Source organism: Marmota marmota, unplaced genomic scaffold (assembly GCF_001458135.2).
Source record: "Marmota marmota marmota unplaced genomic scaffold, marMar, whole genome shotgun sequence".
NCBI classification, from domain to species: domain Eukaryota; kingdom Metazoa; phylum Chordata; class Mammalia; order Rodentia; family Sciuridae; genus Marmota; species Marmota marmota.
The window spans coordinates 36,892,834-36,917,436 of NW_026000037.1; the positions used below are offsets into that span (position 1 = coordinate 36,892,834).

Consider the following 24,603-nt stretch of genomic DNA (forward strand, 5'->3'; position numbering starts at 1 on the left):
GGGATCAGCATCGGAATGCACCGATGCCAGAGAGCAGAGAGAGAGAGAGAGAGAGAGAGAGAGAGAGAGAGGAGGAGGGAGGGAGGGAGAGAGGGGCAGGCCCAGGACCTGATGGTTCATAATTGAACTTGACCCAGGAATTAAAGAACTAATATCAAATCTTCTGAAATGCTTTCTAGAAAATGGAAGAGGAAGGAATACATCCAAAATGATCTTACCCTGATATCACAGCCAAACAAGGATACTACAAGAAAACTAAATTCTGGGCCAATATCTTTGATGAATGTAGATTCAAAAATCATCAACAAAATACCAGCAAATTGAATTCTACAGTGCATTATAGAGATAATTCACATCATTAAGTAGGATTTCTCCTTGGTATACAAAAATTTTCTCCTTGGTATAAAATTTATGAAAAACTATAAATAGACAGACATACTATGTAAAATAAATATAAAATAAATGACAAAAATCATATGACCATCTCAACTGATGCAGAAAATCTCTTTGAGAAAATTCATTATTTTTTTATTATAAAATCTCTCGATAACTAGGTATAGGAGGAAGGTATCTCAACACAATTAAAAATATTTATGACAAGTCCATGATTAATTACATATTTAGTGGTGAAAAATTAAAAATGAGGTTTTTCCACCTAAGGTCAATAACTAAAAATATATGTTGATTCTCACCACTTATATTTTAACAAAGTACAGTACCTCTTACCTCAAGGAATTAGGAAAGAAAAAGAAAAAAAAAGGCATTCTTATCATACTAAAGAAAGTTAAAAAATTGTCCATCTACAGACAAAATTACGTTACAAAGAGAAAAACCTAAACTCTACCAAAGAACTGTAAGAACCTAAAACTATAACTAACTAAATAAATAAATACAGTAAAGTTTCAGGATGCAAAAGCAACATAAAATACTCAGGAATAAATTTACCCAAAGAGATGAAAGCTCTGTATAATGAAAACTATAAAACATTGATGACTGAAACCAAAGAAGGGCCAAATAATTGAAAAAGGTAGCACATACTCATGAATTAGAGGAGTGAATATTGTTAAAAATGTCCACACTACCCAAAGTGACCTATAAATTCAAGGTAATCACTATTCAAATTACAATGACATTTTTTGCAGAAATGGGGAGAAAATTCCTGCAATACATAAGGCCTTACAAAAAATATTGCACAGGCAAAACCTAAGCAAAAAGAACAAAACTGGAGGCATCAACGCTATCTGATCTCGAAATCTATTACAAAACTATCATAATCAAAACAGAATGGTACTGGTACAAAAACAGACCAACAGAACAGAATAAATGCACACATTTACAAAGCCCAGAAATAAATGCACACATTTACAAAGCCAAGTATAATAAAGGTGCCAAAAACAAACAATGGAACAAGAATAATTTCTTTAAGACATGGGTGGTGGTGGGAAAACTGCACACGCAGAAGAATGAAACTGGATTCTTAATAACATACCATATGAAAAAAAAATCAACTCAAATTAGATTAAAAAGATTTAAACCGGAGACCTAAAATTGCAGCTATCAGAAGAAAAAAGAGGGAGACTCTTTTACATTGTTTTTGACAAAGTTCTAGATATGACAAAACATGGGTAAGAAAAGCAAAAAATAGACAAATGGAATTATAATAAACTAAAAATCTTCCACACAGCAAAGGAAATAATCAACAAAGTGAAAAGACTACCTATGGAAGAGGAGAAAATATTTGTGAATCATATATGATTACAGATTAGCATCTAACGTACATAAGAAATTCATATAACTCAATAGCAAGAAAAATGACCGCATTAAAAAATTATCAAGGGACACGAAAAGACATTTCTCAAAGAGAACATACAAATGACTAATAGGTAAATGAGAAAATGCTCAATATCACCAATCATCAGGGAAATGCAAATCAAAACTAGGATGAGTAATCATACCATACCTATTAGGATGACAAATTTAACAAGGATGTGAAGAAAAGGGACTGCTTGTACACTGTTAGGAATATAAATCAGTACAGACAATATGGGTAACTGTATAGAAATTCCACATAGAGTTAAACACATAATTATCATACATACGATCCAGCAATACCTCTCCTGGCTATATATCAAAATGAATGAAAAACAGTATATCAAAGAGACATTCTCATTCCCATGTTTACTGCAGCATTATTTACCAAAGCCAACATATGGAATCAATACAACTGTGCATCAATGGATAAATGGAGAAAGAGAATGTGGTATATATATACACACAATGGAACAATATTTAGATTTAAATAAGAAATTGGAGTCATTTGTTACAACTTGGATTTACCTAGACATCACCAGTGTTAAGACATAAGGCAGAAACGAAGGACAAATACTCCATAATTTAACTCATATGTGGTCTCTAAAAGAGAAGAGTTGCTTAGAGAAGCCTAAGAGTACAATGTTATTTATTAGGCCCTCGAGGGAAGGACTAGGGAAATCTTAGCCAAAAGACACAAAGCATTGACTAAAAAGACAAATAAAATTTCAGTTCGAGTTGAGAATAAATTTAATTGTACGCAATAGTGTACAATATGGTAATTATAGTTAATAATAATATATAATTAAAAATTGATGAGCAGATTGTAAATATTCTTACAAAAAAATAGGTACATAAGGAAAATATTAACTGATTTAGTCATTCTACAAAACAGCATGCTGTATATCATGAACATAGACAATTTTTTATTTGTCTATTAAAAAATATATTTATATGTCAGAAGCATGCAAGTAGCAGAGCCAGGATTTGAACCCAACCAAGTTATTATCTTCTTAACCAACTGTTACTTATTTAGCCAACTATTTTTAAAATGCAAACACATTTCAATAAATTGAAGGAAGATCAGCCATTGTGGCTTTGTTGTGTTTTATAGTAATATTTATTAACTTCATATAGTTAACAATTACAAAGCCATCCCTGGTAATACTGCTTCCATTTTCTCTGGAAATGACCACAGGTGTGCTGCTGAGCTATGCCTTGACAAATAAATAGAAAACAAATCTCCCAATTACTGTTCAAACCAGGTAGTGAAATTTTACTCACCAACAGGAGTTCTGGTTTCAATCTCCCAAATTGGAAACCAAAGAATAAACTACTGAATCTATTCTTAGAAGAAAAATGGTCTTCTCAGTTATTTCCTAAGACAGCTGTGAGAAACCTTTTATTTGTACAGAAGACACCTTGCTTGAGAATTTTTACCTTAATGATTTTTTAAAGATTTATTTTATCACATTTAAGTTTTCTTCCCATATGTACACAAGAGGAAAAAAGGTCTTTTGAGCAATGAGATGATTATATGCCATGAACCTCAAAAAATGTTTTTCTCAAAAAATACAGAAATAAAGGGAGCTCTTTTATAACTTAAAATACATGTAGTTATGTCTTTAATCATGAATGCCTCATAGCAACAAAATTTCAAAATGGTTAAAACATAGTTTACATGTTTAAGAAATTTATTTTTTAATAAATAATTTTTAAATCAACTCACAAACTTTATAAAGTTAACCAGTGTTCATGCAAGAGAAGGTAACAATTATTTTCAGAAAAACAGTATCAGTCAATTGCTCTATATTCTTATAATCCTGGATTGACAGCTCACTAGTAACAAATATTTAAAAGATTAATAATGTATTTTCCTTAATAGAAGTAGACCAACATGTTTCATATTAAGATTTAGAGAGGCAGAAGGATCACAAGATGGAGGCCAGCCTTGACAATTTGTTGAAACACTGTAACAAAATTAAATACATAAAGTGCTAAGAATATAGCTCAGTGGCAAAGTGCCCCTGTGTTCAATCCCTACTAACACACACACACACTGGATCAGTAATCAAAAACCTCAAAACAGAAAAAGATCCAGGAACATGCATGGTGGTGCACACCTATAATCCCAGTGACTCAGGAGGCTGAGGCAGTGGGATCCCAAATTCAAAGCCAGCCTTAGTAACTCAGTGAGTGCTTCACCAGTAATTTTAAAAACATGCTCTGTGACATTAATTCATTTCCAATGCTAACTGCAAAACTGAGTAATTACTCATAATGTTAAAAAAGGGCAAATAGGAAGGGGGAGTTTCTAACACATAGGTTCAGGTTTGTTGCCCTGGAAATGATATTTCTTATAAATATTCATCCATTTTGCTCTTGTCTTCCTTCCTGAATACTATTTGCTCTTTGCCAGTGATCACCCACCTGTCATCACAGTAACAGACATAGCCTATCAGTGCTAGTGCATTAGTGCTTAATCATTCTCCATTCATTCTATAATTGGAACTATGAAACTATAACCTTCAAGCAGCTCCATTATTTGGTTGTCTTATCAGAACACATCTTGGTCTTCATCTTTTCAATCAAGAACATTTTTTTCAGACTTTTTATATTAGGAGCCTCTCAAGTTCTTTGGTACCACCTTAGACTGATAACTTGACAGCTTTTAGTAAATATTTTATTTTTATGTACATCTTTTTACTTCTGTTAAGTTTTTCTTAGTGTATACATTTTAATTTTCCCAAGAAAAGCTGATGAATCAAATTATTATAAAACTGTTTTATTCTTTACTATTAAAACATACATATCAAAAAAGGAAATAATGTGTACATATAAATTATCCAATAAGTTGACAGCTTCTAGACCTCTGCTATTTTCTTTATAAAAGTTTATGTGAACTTTCAGGTAACTAAGACTTCCAAGTAGATCACAGGACAACATGCACTTGGGGCATATCTTCAGCATTGTCCAGATTATCAAATGATAGGTTAAAAAACATTTACTCGGGGCTGGATTTGCGGTTCAGTGGTAGAACGCTTGCCTAGCATGTGTGAGACACTGGGTTCGATTCTCAGCACCACATAAGTAAATAAATAAAACAAAGGTCTATCAACAACTAATATTAAAAAAAAAATTACTGTTTTTGGAGGAAAGAAACTTCTAACTGCTTTTTATTTTCCTTTGTAGTTTATGACATGTGACCTCTTGTTTTGTCTAATTAGTATTCTAAGACTTCAAAGTTTGTTTACCATTATTAAAGTTCTTTGGTCTTCTGATGCCTTTCCTATTTAAAATTTCTCCATCTACAGCGCCCAGCTACTTTTTTTTACCTCCAGCCTAGCTTGATTTGAGAAGTTGCTATTTCTATTCATGGATTTCTTTATCTTCTGTTATATATCTTTTTAGTTTTATCAGCTTTAGTGTGAGATGTCCAGTAATCAGACTCAATTTTTCCAGTTGCTCAGAAGGTGTGATTCATGAATTGGCAGCAGAAGCATCATCTGGCAATTTAAAAAAGTGCAAGTTCTATAAGCTCTGTTCCACATACCTAAATCAGAAATTCTGGGGCTGGGGATGTAGCTCAGTAGTAGGGTACTTGCCTAGCATATTCAAGGCCCTGGATTCAATCCCTGATACCACAAAAAGAGAAAAAGAAACTGGGTATGGGACCCAGTAATTGGAATGACTTCTGAGGTTTGATTGGCTTTCTGTCCATGATTTGAGGGCCTATATAAGACCATAGTTGATGGATCTAACCACAATATCCTTATGACCAATATTTAAAAACTTCTATTATTTTAAATTGAAAAAAAGTCCACGAGTACATATCATAGAAGTATGCCCTGATAGTTTTGGGGTACCTTAAAGTTGCTTTCAAAGACCACTGATCCATTATTGCCCTCTGCAGAAAGTACTGTAAAAGAAACTAGAACAAAAGTCTGTTTCTGTGTTTTGTTTTGCTTTGTTTTGTTCTGTTTTCTATCTCTACTTTTGTGCTCACTAATACAATATGATCATTCCTAAAGGGTTCTGTGTTACTACCATGCTTGGCAGTTAATGGAATTGCATGTCAGGTCAACCATTTAATTTAATCCCCATACTAACCCTATGGATTAAATATCATGTAAAATTTACAAAGGAAAAAAACTGAGGTTTAGTGAAATTTAATTTGCAAAAAAGACATGACAGAACCAAAGACTCAAATCTAGGCTCAGTTGGTGACAAAGCTATTAAGGACACCAGTACTAATAGTGAAGTTTTCTACTTCTGTTTTTCTTCCATAGCTAAGTCTACGTTTCCATCTACATTAAATTTTATATGCTAGTTATTTTTTTCTGGGAAAGTCTTTAATGCATAGAGTTCTGATCAAATATTACCTTCAAATATTTCTCTTTTTAAATTCCTTGTAATGTTAAAGAAAATTAATTTTTTTACAGAAATCTAGTGTTTTCATTTTCATTTCTTTTACTTAATTTTTCTGGCTTCATTTCATAGATGAAATAGTTTGAAACTACATATTTTCATGTGTTGGATAATATATTTTAAATTCCTGTTGCCAATATATATATTTTAAATATATAAAATATATTTATTATGAAAACAATAAATTTAGTCTAACTAGTAGCCAGTTATGGCTAATGCAAAATTATCAGGAAAAGTATTCCAAATTAGGGCATAGTTAAAGTAAAGATATGAAGGCTATTGGGAGTGCTTCTACATATTAACATAATAAATAAGTGTTTTGAGTAATAATTTTAATCTTCATTTGAAATAATTCTCTTCCAGTCAGCAAGAAATAATTCTCACACCATCTCCAGATGGAGTGTTTATAGTGAGGTAAAGATAAAATTAGATAAAAAGAAAGGTCGAAGGTAGGGAAGACAGAAGACAGCATAAGTATAAATTTCAAGTTAGTAGATTATTAGTACTTCCTAAAGGGATCAGTTCAAAAATACTGTATTAATCTGCAGTTTAATGTCTAGTAATTCAAGCTAGGGCACAGCTTCTATTGAGATGTCTTCTTGATTTCTACATAGCTGAAGAGTAGTTTCAAAGAAAATAAGTATTTTATGTAATTTCTAAAAAAATTTGTTCAAAATGGAAAACAGTGATGATCACTGCCAATTTTATAAAATCCTTTTTTCCTCTCATTTGCTCTGAATATTCATGGACACAATTTACTGAGGACCAAAAATTTATATCACATGAACCCAAGGTTTAAACATTTTTAGTTAATAACTTGGTGACCAAGTTATTTTCTTCACTGATATTAAAATGAAGAATTGTGATTTTCTAATGTCTGATTATGCAATATTGATCAAATAATTCAAACTGAAAGGCTGGTAATTCTCTAGAAAAGCAGGGTCTCCTGCAACTTTGAGTTTTCTATAGTTTTCACTTCTGCCTAACAGTGTTCCTGGAGTCATATATAAATATACACACACATATATGTATAAAACACATGTATATGTTTTTAATAAGTTATCTATTTTATAAAAAAACTACTGGAACCCTCATATTAATAAATATGCCAATATATTTCTTTTTAAGAACATGGTGGGTTGAGATTGATTAAAAAAGTAAATATACCTTGGTGGGATGATCATATGGTTAATAATACAAAACTTTCAGGAAAAAGGCACTTATAAGTTCCTACAGTTATTTTATTTTTCTTATTAACAAGGAACACATTTTGAACAAGATGGTAAATCATCAACTCCAGTGTTAAAAAATGAAAAGAAAGAATACTGGAAGGACTACTTTAAAATACATGTCTAAAAATAAACTGTACTTGCTTCTAAATTACATAGGTTAATGAAAGAAGCAACATGATCTGCAACCAGTCTAGAAATCTTTTAGGCTTTTGAAAAGCATTATACAATGTTTTGAGCACTGACTTATAATTACAACTTTTTTTAAAAATTATTTGTTCTTTTTAGTTATACATGACAGCAGGATACATCCTAACTATTAAACTCATTAATAGTAGTCTATATTCTCTGACCAAATTGACTATAAACATTCATTCTAAATAGAAGAAATTAAGCTAGTGAATCAAAGCTCATGTGTTTACTTGGGTGGGTAAACAATAGTACAAAGACAACAAAAACCTCAATCACTGAAAACATTTTTTTTTTTTTTTTTGGAAGGATGAGGGTGTCAGATAGGACACAAGATTTAACACCAGGGTAAAGTGGTAAGTGGGTAAAGAGAAAGCATATGTGGGCAAATTTTCCTTGAAAAGCCTGGACCTATCCATAAAGTAAAGTGCTTTCCTTCTTTCAACAACAATGACTTCAGGTCTTATGTTCATTTAAGAATAACAAATAAAATACTCCTTACTATTTAATAACATTTTTCTTTGCCATGCTCAGACAGCTGAATTATGTTATGTGGATCTGAATATGATGTTCCAACTCTCTGTGATTTAATTTGTAAATACTAATTAAACTACTTGAGGGAGAAAACTGAAAGTAATATTGCTCTAGAGAGAAACTATTAAAGGACTTCTATAAACTACTGATGCAAACCCAAAATCTTATAATGCTCCCTAAAACCTTTTAAGGACAGTATATTCACTGTTCTATTTATACAGGAAACAGGAGATAAAGTTCCTATAGCCTAAGTAATACAATCAACTAAAAGATGTTCCCCAATTATGTTCTCCATTCCACCTTCTATCACCATGCTTAAATAACCTCACCAGGACAAATGAAAATGTTAGTTACAACTATACTGTAATATCAGATAATTCTTTTAGGGAGGATTCTAACAAGTCTCCTCCCCCCCAATTTTGTTTTGTTTTAGAAAGATAGTACTACATGTCTCAGAACTTTGTCATACATAACATCGTATAAGAGAGGAAAATCATTCCTTTTCAGACTCCAACAAAATAAATTCCATCTCTAAAATAGAATTTTTTCTTATGTTTGGCATGCAAAAATAAAAGCATTTTGTTTAGTTAATAAAGTTAGTGAGGTTGTGGTAAGTGGAACCAACTCATAACAAGAGTATAAGCATGTACTAGTAGAAGCCTCAATTTTGTGCCACCTTTCACTCAGTAATTCCACTTCTAAGCTTTTCATCTAATAATAATCAGATATACACAGAAATAATCACAGATACATGCCATAATGATGTTTAATATCTGGCATTGGTTATAATAAAGGAAAATACTCAGCAGGAGACGAACTAAGCCATAATATACACGTACAATAAGACTACTACTGTTCAACGACTATAGTCTTGAGTAATTTTTTTTTAAATATAAAAAGGATATTTTTTGGTTTAAAAGGATGAGGAATTTCAGTTCTGGAATGTAAGGTGGCTTGAAGCTGGCACTCATCACAAGAAATAAGCTGAACAAACAGAAAACAACTGAGATCCATGAGGTCACAGGGCAAAGTGTTTTCTCCCCAAACTGGAGAGGCATCAGCAGACATAAAGAATCATGGATTATTGAAAGAGGATCAAAAACTGCACTGGAGCTTATTTCAGGGTACTGCTAAAGGTTCAATGTAGACAAGCTTCAGAGTTAAAGATTCTTAGGAAACCAGTCTAAGGGAGGTTCCATCACTTTTCCTGAGTTCCTCCAGGAATCCTAAATCCTGGCAATAAATAAATAAATAATAAAAAAATCCTCTTCTGGGGGTGGGGATAGAGGGACAGGGGTGTTAAGAGGGGGAAGTAGCTATAATGAAATATACCTAAGCCTCAATGAGGCTTGCCCTCAAGGGAAACTATGTACCAGAACCTGACTGACTGGGCTTTTACCAGAGCCTAACAGACCCAGAGAAGGGAAATAACCAACTCCAGTTTCTTCTACCCTTCCAGACAAACCTAAAAGTAGGTGTTGATAGTGAAAGCCCACGGACAAAGGCTCATACACACAAAAATTGAGACCTAATAATAAGTCTATAGAATGGTGCTCTTCTACCACACTTTACTACCACATTAGTAAGAACTCCTATATACTTCACAGATGGTATCTAAGAAGTCCTTAGGAAAACCGAAAGAAATATTAGAAATATTTTAAATACAAGACACAACAGGAAATTTTAGTCTGGACCTACAGCTATGGAAAACAATAAATTTAGTCTAACTATGAAGTAGACGAATGTACAATCTCACTAAAGATATACTTAGCCCAGTTCTTATACCCACATCATATGTGGCTTTCACAATGAAAGAAAAAACAAATAAAAAACTCCTTGAAGCAGAACTAGATTCAGATATGGGAAAGATTGTGGAACTATTACACTGGGAACTTAGAAATGACTAAGACTAGAATGGCAGGGCTCTAATGGAAAAATAAAACACACACAGAACAGCTAATCTACAGTTTATAGATGGATATAATAAGCGAAGAGATGGAAACTCTAAGAATCAAAAAGAAATGCTGGAAGTTAAAAAGACAATATATAATTCTTCTGATAGGCTCAGAAATGTAGACAGGAACCAGAAAAGGAACAGGTAGCTTGAAGTTATACCAACAGTAACTTCTTAACTAAAATGAAAAGAATGGAAAAGAATGTCTAAGAAGTGTGAGACTGAGACCAAAGAGGAGGGCCCAATCTTTCCCAAAAGGTTTTTGTTCGTTTTTTGTCTACAGATAGGGGTGTGTGTGTGTGTGTGTGTTTCTGCAGGCAGCCAACCTGCAGAGCACTGGCAGTCTGCTGTTCAACTGATAGTGAATGTATCCTTCCCCCATGCCCAACTGCTTGGCTACAGCTGCCACTGCCCTGGGGCACAGCCAGATGACCTGCCAGCAAGATTTAAAGGATGGGGTAAAGGCCCTCAGCGATCTTAGTTGGGCCTGCACCACTTCTGATGCCAGTGACAGCTGTAGCTATTCCCAGGATGGTCAGAGAAAATGTCAACAGGGACCAGCACTTCCCCACAGCCTGTGCAGTTGCTATGCCAACCATTTTCCCTACTACTGCTTCTGTGGCTATCCAGGAACCATAGATTAGAAACCCTGCTGTTGATTTGACCATGGTTGCCTCTGTAGCCAGGTAGGGCTGTTACCATGACATCAGCAGCTGCTCCCCTTTCAGCCTCTACCCTCTTGCAGCAGCAGTGCCTGCTGCCATAGTTTCCACAGAGACCTTCCCTTCAGCCTCAGTTGTCCGGCAACTGCTCTAGGAGACTTAACCTTAGCCAAAGCTATTTCAAATAACTGTCCAGCAGGTCCAGATAACTCTACCCAGGTACTCAGGTAGTCTCCATACACCCTGCAGCTGCTTCAGATATTTTCACACCAGTCCACTATAACAATGCCTCCATCCATGACAGCCAGGGCAGGGTGTATAGACTGGCAGGACAGCACAGAAAACCAGAAGGCAGGAGACTGTGTGAGTTAATTGGCCTGCCCCTTTTGTCTATATATGCAGCACTCCTCTAACTTTGAGGGGACAACCCAGAAACCCCCATTCCATGAATTGCTCCTCTTATGCTGAGTTTCTAGAAACCACTAGCTCATGGTGCTGAAAGCTGTTAGGAAAGCTACTAAGCACAGCTGGGAGACCTGCTCACATCAAGAGCTGAGAGCTACTGGCACTCAAAACTGAGAGCTGCACTTTGCTCTTTCATGATTTCTATATGAAATGAGTAAAAAAAACCCCAAAGCCATCTTGTGAGAATTAAAAAAGGTATAACATGCACAATGAAAGAATACTGGAAGAGTATAGAAAAGAACAAAAGAAGCATTTGAATAATAACTGAGATTTTTTATCAAATTATTTAAGTAACAATTATTTAAGTACACTAAACCACAGATGCTAGAATCTCAGAGAAAATCAAGCAGAATAGATTCCAAAAAAATCGATACCTAAGCATATCTTATTCAAACTGCAGAAAATCAGAAAGCAAACCAAAAATCCTAAAAGAAGCTAGAAGGAAAACAACATTTTATCAATAGAAAATTAATGATAATCCCATCAGACTTCTTTTCAGAAACCATGCTAGCAAGAAAGTACAGTGCAATACTTAGGGTGCTTTAAGATTTATTTAAAACTATAAACAAGAGCTGGGCACAGTGGTACATAACTGTAATTCAAGAAACTTGGAGGCATAGGCAGGAGGATCACAAGTTCAAAGCCAGCCTCAGAACTTGGCTAGGCCCTAAGAAACTTAATGAGACCCTCTCTTAAAATAAAAAAGGTCTGGGAATGTGTCTCAGTGGTGCATTAAGCACCTTGGTTGCAATTCCTGATACCAAAACAAACAAGCAAACAACAACAACAACAACAAAACCCTAGAATTTATATCAAGTGAGATTATCCTTAAAGACAAAAAAAATGACAGTATTTGTTACCAGTAAACCTGCCTTGAAACAAATGTTCAAAGAAGTTCTTTTGACAAGAGGCAAATTATGCGCAAGTCACAAATTCAAACCTACATAGAGAGGAATAGTGTTAGAGAAGGAATAAAAAAAGATAAAGTATTATTTTTGTTATTCTTCACTGGTCTAAAAGCTTGTTCCAAATAATACAAGCAAAAATGTATTGTGTAAATATAACTTATGAATGAGTAAAATGAATAACTAATCTAATAAAAGATGAGAGAGAGAAATTGGGAATACTGTTACATGATACTTGCACCGGCCATTAAGTGATATAGTGAGTATTGTTTGAAAGAGAAGCTGAATTGGTTGTAAATTTATACTGCAAACTCTGTTAGCCACTAAAATAAGTTTAAAAAAATTATAATCAATAGATTGAGTAAGAGAAAAAAAGCTGAATCAAATAAAAACCAGAGAAAGAAAGAGCAAAGGACAGGAGGAAAAAAAAAAAAAAACGAACAAGGGAGAAAATCAAGAACAAATATGGTAATTATCCAATTCTACCAGCAGTGACCTTAAACGTGAATAACCTAAATAATTATACCAATTAAAAGAGTAGGTTACAAAACAAAAAAACCAAGACTCAACTACATGTTCTAAGAAACACACTGTAAATATAAAGACAGATTAAAAGAAGACAAAATTATACCATGTTAGTCGAAAGGAAGGTGGAGTTGCTATGTTAATTTTAGACAGAACAAACTTCAAAGTCAAAGAAATTATAATACAGGGGTCAATTCTTCATTAAGACAGAGCCCTGACTTCAATCTACAGCACCAAAATTCTCCCAACTCAACCAACCCAACAAACCAAATCAATGCAATCCAATCCAATCCAAACCAATCACCAAGCTAAAAAACAGAAACAAATAAGTCCACTAGCCTAGCAAGAGACATCAATAGATCTCCAAAAATAACTGATAAATCCAGCAGACAGAATGTTAGTAGAGACATACTTGAACTGGACAGCTTTAAGGGCCAACTGATCTGACATTAACAGAATATTGCATCCAAAAAGAACATCACCAAAGTAAATCACATCTGGAACGTAAAACATAGCTTAACAAATTCATATGCTCATGGACCAAAATGAATTAACTAGAAATGAGTGACACAGGTGGCTGGAATATCCCCAAATATGTTAAATATATTGAGATAAACCAACATACCTCTAAATACCACATGGGTGAAGCAATTATGAGCAAAATGAAAATGAAAATAGAACTTACCAAATTTGTACAATGCAATGAATGCAATCCACAGATGAAGACTTATATTACTGAATGCATATATTATAACAACAACAACAACAACAACAAAAAGACCAAAAAATCAATAACCTAAGTGTCTGGATTGGGAAATCAGAAAACAAATTAAAACCTAAGTAAAAAGAAAAATTAGAACAGAGGGCTGGGGTTGTGGCTCAGTGGTAGAGCGCTTGCCTTGCTTGTTTGAGGTACTGGGTTCAATCCTCAGCACCGGCATAGAAATAAATAAAAAGGTATTGCGTCTATCTACAACTAAAAATGTTTTAAAAATTTAAAAAAATTAGAGCAGAAATCAATGAGATTGAAAACAGGAAATCAATCAAGAAAAACCAACAAAATAAAAAACTGTCTTTGAAAACGTCAATAACATTGATAAACCTTTAACCAGGCTGACAAAAAGAGCAAATATATAAAATTGCTAATCAGAAGTGGAAAAAGGAGCCATCAGTACTGATCCAATAGACATTTAGATGCTATTATAAAACAATGTAATGAACTCCATGGCAAACCAAATTTGATAACTTAGACAATGAAGAACAGTTCTTTAAGACACAATCTACCAAATTTACACAAGAAATAGATGGCATGAATAGATCCAAATCATCTAAAGAAATTGAATCAATAATTAATAACGTTCTATAACAGAAAACAATAGGCTCAGAAGGGTTCTGTTTGGTAAATTCTACCAACATTTAAGGGATTTATTATATCAATTCTCTACAATCTATTCCAAAAAAAATAGAAGTTGAAGGAAGACTTCTATTGTGGTTTGGATATAAGGTGTACCCTAAAAGTTCATGTGTGAAACAATGTAGGAAATTCAGAGGTGAAATAATTGAATTGGGAGAGTTGTTACCTAATCAGTGCATAAATCCACTGATATGGACTCACTGTATGATAACTGAAGGCAGGTAGGGTGTGGCTGGAAGAGACAGGGGGCTTGCATTTTTGGATATTCTGCTCCTTGTGAGTGGAGCTCTCTGTTTTTCTGGTGCTAGGTCCTGATATACTTTTTTCTAAGGCAAAATCATACTATTTAATAACAGTAGGGAAGGTAGGGATTCACAGAAACTTGCTTCTAGACAAAATTCTGTGTTTTTACTTAACTCACAGATTATTTTTAATTTTTTAAAATCACATTTGCTTCTACAGTATAAGAAACCAAATAATGAAATGCAAGACATATTTTAAGCTATTTTTCTCATTTTAAAGTTAACAGTTTCAAAAGTAAACAGCACCATTTTTACTTGCTTATTAGTCCAGGGAAGAATGTGATATCAGCTAAGGCAGTTGTCACAGCCCTTGGTTCCCCTCTCAAGAGGAAAAAACTTTGAAAAATAATTTTAGCTTATTATTTTGGTATTAAACTTTCTAGTTTTAAACATATCATACTGTTAACTTCATTCTTACTATACTTAACAATCCTAGAAACACAACTATTCTGCAATGAAAATATATCAACTACAGCCAAATGTACTAACAGACTTAAATCTTAGCAACATGATACAGAAAAGATGAAAAATGATACATAATATACAATCTATTTACACGTAGTAAAAAAAAAAAGGAGATAAAACAAAACTTATTTTGTGAACGCTGGTAGTTAAGAAATGCTAGATCCTCTCACTGATAACTTAGGTTTTATTTGTTTTGTTTTGTTTTATTTTTTGGCTATATGACCATTCAGTATTTGTTTAGTTTCAAAATATTTAATATTATTTTTTTACTACTAAACAATCTGCTGGTTGTCAATGTATCCTCTCAATATATTCACAAGTATCAAGTACTTATATTAGTTAAATTTTAAGAATGCAGAAAAGAAAGTGAAAAGTGAATGAGGGTTCTACTTATGGTAATGTCTGACTGGACCAACTTTCCTGCTGAGGCCAACAAAACTTCATTATAAAATAAAATAAACAAAGCAGTGAGAAATTACATGCCAAAAATCAAGGAGAAGGTAAATTAGAAATAAACCCCCTACTTAGTCACTTGTTCTGAAGACATTTGCCATTCAAAAGAAAAGGCTGGGAAGCAAAGCTGATTCACTTAAGGCTTTGTTAAACTATGTAAAGGAACAAGGCCCACCAAAGTTGAATACTCAGATGAGTCTTTATCCAATTTAAGTTGAGACATTAAAAGGAGCTTTGTCAAGATAAAGGCAAATTTGAAGTAGAAATAATTGAAATTTGAAATCCTAATATCAAATATATAACAGGAAGACTTTAAAGACTTGAATATGAAAAAAAAAATGATTTGTAACTGGTAGCAACACTGTGTTATCTTTCATAGAAAAATATGCTTCTTCAGAAAGATACCATTATCTCAGAACTCATATACCTATAATTTTTCAAAAATTACTAGCACAAAGGTATACAAGAAACAAAAGGAGAGCCAGTAGAAACAAAGTCAAAAAAAAATTAAAAAGTGAAATTATCTGTCATAGAAAACAAATTAACTGTGAATACTATGCCAATAAAAGCCAAAATTCCAATTTTTAGCAGGTCTCCAGAAGTACTGAGAATGAACACAGGCACTATTTTTTAAAGACACTGATGCACTGATTCAAGAATCTCAATGAAACCAAAGCAGGACAAAGAATTCCACACAGAAACATCACAGTGAAATAGCAAAAAAACTCTGACAAAGAAAAGAATTTAAAAGAGAGATTCCCTTCAAAGCACTCACTGAGAATTAGATTGACAGCTTACTTCTTAAAATTAATAATGGAAGAAAGAAACAGTGGAATGTTATCATCAACCTGATAAAAAACAACCACACATCAGACAATTTACTACCCCTCAAATATTCAAGATAATCAAGATAAAATGAAGACATTCTAAGGTAACCAAAAAATTAAGAGAAATGGTCAACAGGGTGTGCACATTAAGGAATTTCTAAAGACTACTCAAATAAAAGTAAAAAGATCTCCAAAGAAGACTCAGAAATGCAGGATTATATTAAGAAAAAAGAGAAGTGGGAAACACATAGGAATATATAATTCAACATAGATGGTTGAGAGCACTGCTATACAAAAGAAATACAATATCAATCATATAAATAATAGAAAATTTTCTAGTACCAACATTTAAAAAAGCAAAACAAGGTAATACTGATCATAATTTTAACATAGAATCATAACAAAAAGTTGAGGTATAAACATTGTTTTCCAAATCACCTGTTCATTTTAAATGTACAGAACACCATAATTTCATATGCTAAATTGTCATAATAAAAGTATTTGACCCATATTTTGATAAAATTTTCATCCGAGAAGCAAATTTATGTATCCAAGTTGTTCCAAACAGAGGTTTGATAATAACTCAGAAAAGTATCAGTTTTCAAATATAATACTACATGAAAATAAAAATTCAGTATCTTAGTCACACCAGCCACATTTCAAGTGCTCAAAAGTCATATTCAGCTACTAGTTGAATATGCAGAACGCAGGTAGAGAACTTGTTTGCAAGAGTTAAAGTAACATGTAAAATTCAAGTAACAACCATTATTCCATGTAAGTCAGTGAGGAATTAAATGTAGACAAAATTATCATCTAGGAAGAGTTAGGCTAAAAGCAGAGAACATATTTGCCACATTGCTACAAATTTTCAGTAAAACAAACAACCAAACAGAAAAACTGCACAAAAGAATTAGATGATTCAAAGACAATTCAGAAAGAAGAAATCCAAATAGCTAATACATTTTTGAAAAAAATGAAACTGAATCCCTATCTCTCACCATGCACAAAAGTTAACTCAAAATGGATCAAGGATCTACAAATTAAATCAGAGACTCTGCGTCTAATAGAAGAAAAAGTAGGCCCTAATCTTTATCACGTGGGGCTAGGCCCCAACTTCCTTAATAAGATGCCTATAGCGCAACAATTAAAACCAAGAATCAACAAATGGGATGGATTCAAACTAAAAAGTTTTCTTCTCAGCAAAAGAAATAATCTGTGAGGTGAACAGGGAGCCTACATCCTGGGAACAAATTTCTACCCCTCACACATCAGATAGAGCTCTAATCTCTAGGGTATATAAAGAGCAGCCAATTTGGAAAGCAGTATGGAGATTCCTTGAAAAGCTGGGAATGGAACCACCATTTGACCCAGCTATTCCTCTTCTCGGACTATACCCAAAGGACCTAAAAACAGCATACTACAGGGACACAGCCACATCTATGTTTATAGCAGCACAATTCACAATAGCTAAACTTTGGAGCCAACCTAGATGTCCTTCAGTGGATGAATGGATTAAAAAATGTGGCATTTATACACAACGGAACATTACTCAGCACTAAAAAAGAATAAGGTCATGGCATTTGCAGGGAAATGGATAGCATTAGAGAAGATTATGCTAAATGAAGTTAGCCAATCCCCAAAAAACAAATGCCGAATGTTTTCTCTGATATTAGGGGGGTGACTCAAAGTGGGCTAGGGAGGGAGAGCATGAGTGGAAAATTATCTCTAGATAGGGAACAGGGGTAGGGGGAAAGGGAGAGAGAAGGGGAATAGCAAGGACAGTGGAAGCAGACAGTCATCATTATATAAAATACATGTATGAAGATGTGAATTTGTGTCAACATACCTTTATATACAGACATATAAAAAATTGTGGTATAAAGGTGTATTAAGAATTGTAATGCAAAAAAAAATAAGAGAGCTCATGTATAATGGCATAATTTGGCGGGAACATACTCTATATACAGAGTTATGAAAAACTGTGCTGTGAATGGATAATTTTGAATGTAATGCACTCCACTATTGTTATGTATGTAAGAAAAAAAAGGTTCAACCTCCTTAGTGATCAGGAGGTTGTATTATAATATAATAAATACAATGTAAATTAGAACAGAAACTAAAAGTACATTTATCAGCTTGATGAAATACAAAAATTATGAATAATATTGCAGAAATAAAAGATATATACCATACACTTCTGTGGAAATATAAATTGGTATATCCATTGTGGAAAAGACTAGCATAATCTAGAAGTTGATGATAAACATAAATAATCTACAAAAATACAGGGTTATGTGTATAAGAATACATGTATATGAATACACATTGTGACATTGCTCATGATTACTAACAACTGAGCACAATCCAAATGTCCTTTAATGTTAGAACAATTAAATTATTTGTGGCTTATTTTTAAAAATATACTATAATATAACTATACCATAGTGAAAATATATGAACTACTGCTAAGCATACTATCAGGGTCAAATCTTAGCAACATGAACAAAAAATCAATAATAGAAGATACATAATATGCAATTCCTTTACAAGCTAATCTACAGTGTTTAGGAATGCTGACACAGGTAGTTTAAAAATATTAAAACCAGTAGGTAATTACCATAAAAATCAGGATGTTAAAATCAAGGACTTGGACTTCTTTTTTTACTTCATTCTCTTTTTGCATTTTACCCTAAGTTATCAGGAGGAAGCAAGGTGCCCTTTCAATACTTTGCATAGTAATCCCAGCTAACTATCCAATTTCATCCCTTGCAAGTTTTTTCAACCACAAATGCTAGAACACAAATACAATTCAACCAAGTCCTTTGCCACTGTATGCCAAGGGTCACATTTCCTCTAGTTTCTAGCATTATGTTCTTCATTTCTGTTTGAGATCACTAGAATCATTTTTAACGTCCATATTTCTCAGCTGTCCCTGAAAAACTCTTCCAGCCTCTGTTGTAGTCTGTTTCTGATGGTATAAAAAAATACCTGAGCTAAGTAAACTAATAAAGAGGTTTAAATGGCTCAAAAACAAAAATAAAAACAACAACAAAAAAAATCAGTGACGTGGGGGAATGGTCATGACTGTGTGCACTGGGGTACTTTCAGCTCCAAAGATGTTCCAGTTCTGAAACTGGGGAGTGGTTAGAGTTTACTTTATTATTCATTATACTACATATGATTTCTTTTCCAAAGATTTAGTTTCTACAAAAAAAAAAAAAAAAGGCACATTAATTATCTTGCTATATAATCTTTCTATTACAACGTGGTAAACAATTAGGTTTTCCAGTAAAGGAACATCTTAGTTTTGATCCCATCTGACATAATTACTGAACACAGAGAGAGTAATAAGCACTAGGCATGATGGATAAATAGTGTCCACTGCCAAAACTTTTGGGAAGTATACCATAGAAAAACAGTAAGTTTAAATGATAGGTAAAAGAATCCATACCATAGAATAAATAACATTAACACATTAAACATGAGGTTTATTTTCTGTTTAAAAAAGGAATACCTAAATAATGATCCTTCAAAATATCTTTACGAAAAATTATAGCTGGAAAATGAAAATGTTTTCAATAAAGATTGTTTGAAATACACACACACACACACACACACAAAGACATCGCTGTTTCTCTAGAAAAGACGAGGCACCTATTTGAAAAATTTCCCATCTACACTGGAAGGGAAAATTTTAATGATATCCCTTCTCTCTTTACCAGTTATAAAACTCAACATCTAGGAACACACAATCCCACACATAACTCTCTTAAGAACAGGCACAACGGGAGGAAGCAACAACGCTAAATATGGAGGGAAATTCCACTCAAGTATTCCCTGCCTGATCCTGTGTCAAAGCCACTCCAAAATTCCAGAGAAGGTTGCAAGGTAAGGTGCGAAGGGCACAACATCCAACATAAGTAATGCTACCGATGCAGCTGGTCAAAATTCCCACACGTGGCTTCTAATTCCCCAAATAGGTCGCCAGCTCTGAGGAAAAAGTCTTATTTAAGAGTTCGCAGCCAAGGTCCCACATATCTCACTGCTCTCTCAACATCCAACCCACGATGCACCTCACCTACAATCCCCTGCAGAGGCAGTATCCTCATCACTCCCTGCATTAGTCAGGATGCGTCCACAGGCTCATGGGGAGGCCAGGAGACAGACAGATCCCGCTCTGCTCTGGCCTGCCCGGCCTAGAAAAGCCTGCCCCTTCCCAATATTCGCTGCAGCTTTCCACCCTACCACTTTCGATTCTTCTTTGGCCGCTGGCGTGCCTGACCTTCATTGTGAGGCCAGTCTAATAGACATTACCTCTCGCTGCTAGCTTGGCTTTATCAGCGCAATGCCGGAATCCAGCGACTATTGAATTCGTTTCCCAAGCTCGTCCCGCCGCCACCTCGCCTTGATTTCACCTGCTGCTGCCAGCCGTACACAACCAACCACTACCAGCATGCCCTGCGCACGTATCGCCTCTCGCTCCTGGACCCGCCTCCCACTCAAACACGTGACCTCCTTTCGCCTCCGTCCACGCCCACTTCCGTTCCTCCACTGTCCCTTCGGAGGGAGGAGGGAGATGGGAATGTTAAAGAGTACCGACTTCCTCCTACTCCCCGCCTCCGCCCCTCTACCCCCCGCTACAATGTCTTCCGGGTCGCGCGTGCCTCGGAGCCTTCTGGGAAATCATCTCATTTCCTCCCCTCCCCCTCCTCCTCCCTTCAACCAACCAGCCTCCCGTCAGAGAGGGGCATGCGCAGTGAGTGCCTCCCGTCTCTTCTACCCGAACCCCCCCTCCCCCCCCCAAGCAGAGAGACCCCAGCAGCAGCAGCAGCTGATGATGAAGAGAGAGGCAGTGGCAGAGGGGGGGCACCTTTTATTTCTATTTTTAAAGGGACAGGACACTAATTTTACCCCACTTCAACCTTGAATTGAGGGGGGTGGGGGGAAGGCGGCTGAGTTCCTTCCCCCACCCTCCAGCCCGGAGCCCTGAGAGGGGGATTGAGCCTGAGAGAGAAGGAGAAGGAGTTTCTTCCTCTTCGAAAACCTCCATCCACGACTCCTACCCCCTCACCCCTCCACTCGCTTCCCTCCCGAGCCCCCTCCACCCTCCTTCTCTTTGGCCGTGAGAGGAGGAGAGAAAGAGACCAAAAGCCTCTTAGCAACACAGACCCTTTGCTGTTGCTGCTGCTGCTGCTGTGGCTGCTGCTGTTGCTACTGCTGCTACTGCTGCTTGGCCCTGGCTGGAGACATCTCACTACACCCAGGAGCAGCCACTTCCCCAGCTCTCCTCCTCCTCCTTCGCCTCCTCCTCCTCCACTCCCCCCCTTTATTACCCTTTGTGTCATCCTCCACAGCTCCAGGGAAGGCACTCAAAAGTGGGGGGCAGGAAAGGTAAGTGTGTTTGTGGGGGATTCATTGCCTTCCTCTGGCTCTGACTTTCACTCCAGGGCAACAGTAGCACCAAACCACATACGCAGTGGAGCTCCGGGGTGAGGAGGGGGTGGTGCTCAGGGGGGGGTGAGAGAAGGAGGGGTCGGAGTGAGGAGGGATGTGTGAGGTGGGGTGCCCATCCTGTCAGGGGAGGAAGGGCACTTTTATTTTTTATTTGCTGTTGTCAAAAGTGGTTTCTCTTCTTCAGCTAACATCTGATTGTGCCTTGCTCTAGTGGGGGAGAATACAAAAACAACCCCCCCTCCTTCCTCCAATGAGGCGCCAGGGAAAGAGACAGAAAGAGGCACACTTTCTAGATGTCACTTAAAAAAAAATTCATTTGGAGAGCTTTTTCTCTTTGCCCAGGAAAAGCTCTACTGCATTTGTTTCTGAGTGGGAAAATGTCGGGATCTGGATTGTATTGGAACTGCATATCCATTTGTAGACCTGAGTGTTTTCCCCTTTTTGGTCCTGTATGTGATTTGGATATTGACTTTTGGGTTGGAAGACTTGACTGGTTTTTGCGTTATGGGTTTATTTTCTCCATTTCTCGTTTGATCTGAGTTGAATAGAAATTTTCAAATTTTTAGTTTAGAGGCCTTTGGTTAGATTTTGACTTGCATTATTGCTTTTTTTTGTTGTTAAATGTTTGTTTCATATATGAGTTTATAAAGTGCAGAGCTCAAAATGCTTAAAGTTTACATGCCACTGGTATTGTCTTACCCACATATGTTTCTGGAATTTATTTTCCATATAGGATGAGAATATTAGCTATTTCACAATTAACTGAGTATTTTTCTAATCCTTGTAACTTGTCTGAACAAGTAATCCCTATTGAAAACTTTATGTTGTTCTGGCTACATGGAAGGCCAAACCTCTCCATCAATAGTTTGCCCGATTGGTACCACTTTCAGTTTTAACTGAATTATTTATTTACTGTTGTAAATTGAGATGAGTTTTTCATCTCTTGGGGTACTGAAACAAATTGTTCACTATATGTGAAAGAAAATAAATGTCTAAAATATGTTTTCATGGATCAAAGAAAACAAAGTTGTAGTTAGTATATTATAGTTAGATATAAACTGAAAGGTAAATCCAGGTTTAGATTTATAGAGCAACAATCTTGATAAAAATCACTATTCTCCATTTTCACATGGTATGCTCATAGTGAATAGCTTTCATTCAGTGCTTTATTTCACAAATGCTAGAAAGTATGTTTCTGATGTAGGCCTTACACTAGGTCTTACATTAGGAGTGGTATTTTGTTTTATATACATTCTTTATCCTTTCCTTGAAGAAGGATACACACATACATTCCCTTTCTCTTTCCCTTTTTCTCTCTTTCTCATTCTCTCCCCGACACACATACACATACACCCCCCCCCTTTTTTTTTATCTGCATTGGTATCTCTGCCATAATTTATGTCAACAAAAAATATTCTTCTGTAAAGCAGCAATTTTGTGAACTGGCAATATGAAAACAGCAATTTGATCAACTAGAAAGGATTGAAGAAATATCAACCTAGAAGGATATTTGCCATAAATATTATGAAGACATTATGATACTTTCTTATTTTCTGGCTGGTAAAGCCAAGACATAATATACTTGCATTTTAGTGACTGAAAAGCATTACATATGTAGAAACTTGTTCTATAAAATTGTAATTACCAACTGGGTGCAAAAATAGACGTTTATACATAACAATAACAAAAAAATAATAAAAAGAAAAAAGAGCTGTGTAGCAGTAAGCAATATGGTCTTATTTCTCTCATTGCTATTATACATTTGAATAGTTTCCTAGCCTTTCTCTGAGGTGTCATTGATGCACTGAAGCAGAAATTTGTGTCAAGTTCAAGTTTTTCCTCCACACATCTATACTGCTATTCCAGGTCCACCTGAGATTTTTTTGTCCTTACCTTAAAACCTCAGCAACCTTAACATAGGAGACAGACAGTAGAACATAGAGAAGAAATCAATTTTAATAAAGTGAATTGTGTAGGTAATTGGGGTAGTCATCACACAGTGGGCAGCTGAGTAAAAATTGACAGTCCTTGATTAATACCTTTACTTTGTTTCTGTTTCCTTTGAAAGTATTTCTTATTTTATCACTGCCAGGTTAACCCTTTAAGGTTGGAAGACTTCAGATTTTCTCTACTTTTGATAATGATTTATGCTTAGAAATCTTTTATTGTGGTTTATTTTTTAAGTGTTAAGAATTATTGATATTTTAGGATGGTAAGGTTTCAACTAGAAGTATCTTGGAGGTCATTTTATCCAGCTTCATTTTCCATACCTCTGAAGTTGAGAGAGCTTGAGGAACTTGCCCAAGGTTCTAATGCCTTGGGTGGACACAGTACAGGGAACAGAGAACTTTAACACTTACTGTACTAACTACTCATTGTTCTTTGTCAGAAATGAAACTGTCATGTACAAGACCACATACAGCACTTAAGAGTTTTACATTTTATGAGAATAGTAAAGTAAATAGTGTTAAAACTTTGTCCTATTATAATTAATTCTTTGTTGTTGATCTTTTTGAGAAATACTAACTTCACTTGTTGTGGATTGTTAATATTTTTGAGAATTATATTGGCTTTCTCTAATGCTGTTTTTTCTTAAACTTCCAATTAAGAAACATATTTACTACTCTTATATTAAAGACTCATATTTATAAAAATAAATAAAATTCACAGCGTATTGTAAATGTTTACATGGTAGTCTTACCTTAAAGAACTACTTAAATAAAAATATTTTTGTGTTATTTAAACTTAGTCCCTTACTTTCTGCACAATGCCTGGTGTACTTACTGCTTGTTTGTTATAAATCTTTTATTAGGTTTAGAATTAGACAAAGTTGAATTTCTTTACTTCCAACTGTGAGATTCCCTTTTCCTTCCTCCCTTTTCTCTTTCTCCCTCTAATTTTCACTACCATGAAAACTTTTTTCTTGAGAATTTTTTTTTTTTTTTTAAATCTCTGCTGCGGTTCTCACTTTTTAAAATCAACAGCCAA

General features: G+C 34.9%; 1 protein-coding gene and 1 long non-coding RNA gene across 2 annotated transcripts in view; one reads left to right on the top strand and one right to left on the bottom strand.

Moving 5' to 3' along the window:
- Positions 1-3,913: 3,913 nt before the first annotated feature.
- LOC125619393 lies at positions 3,914-20,773 on the bottom strand. Its single transcript, XR_007350920.1, has 3 exons — positions 20,476-20,773; positions 12,201-12,210; positions 3,914-4,060 (listed from the first exon to the last, which is right to left on the bottom strand). It is a non-coding gene; the product is annotated as an uncharacterized LOC125619393 (long non-coding RNA).
- A 130-nt stretch (positions 20,774-20,903) lies between these two features.
- The window catches only part of Mbd5 (methyl-CpG binding domain protein 5), a 405,383-nt gene continuing 401,683 nt past the window's right edge, over positions 20,904-24,603 (top strand). The window contains exon 1 of the mRNA XM_015479159.2: positions 20,904-21,552. The gene's annotated coding sequence lies outside the window, so the exon portion shown is untranslated. The remainder of the gene's footprint in view (positions 21,553-24,603) is intronic.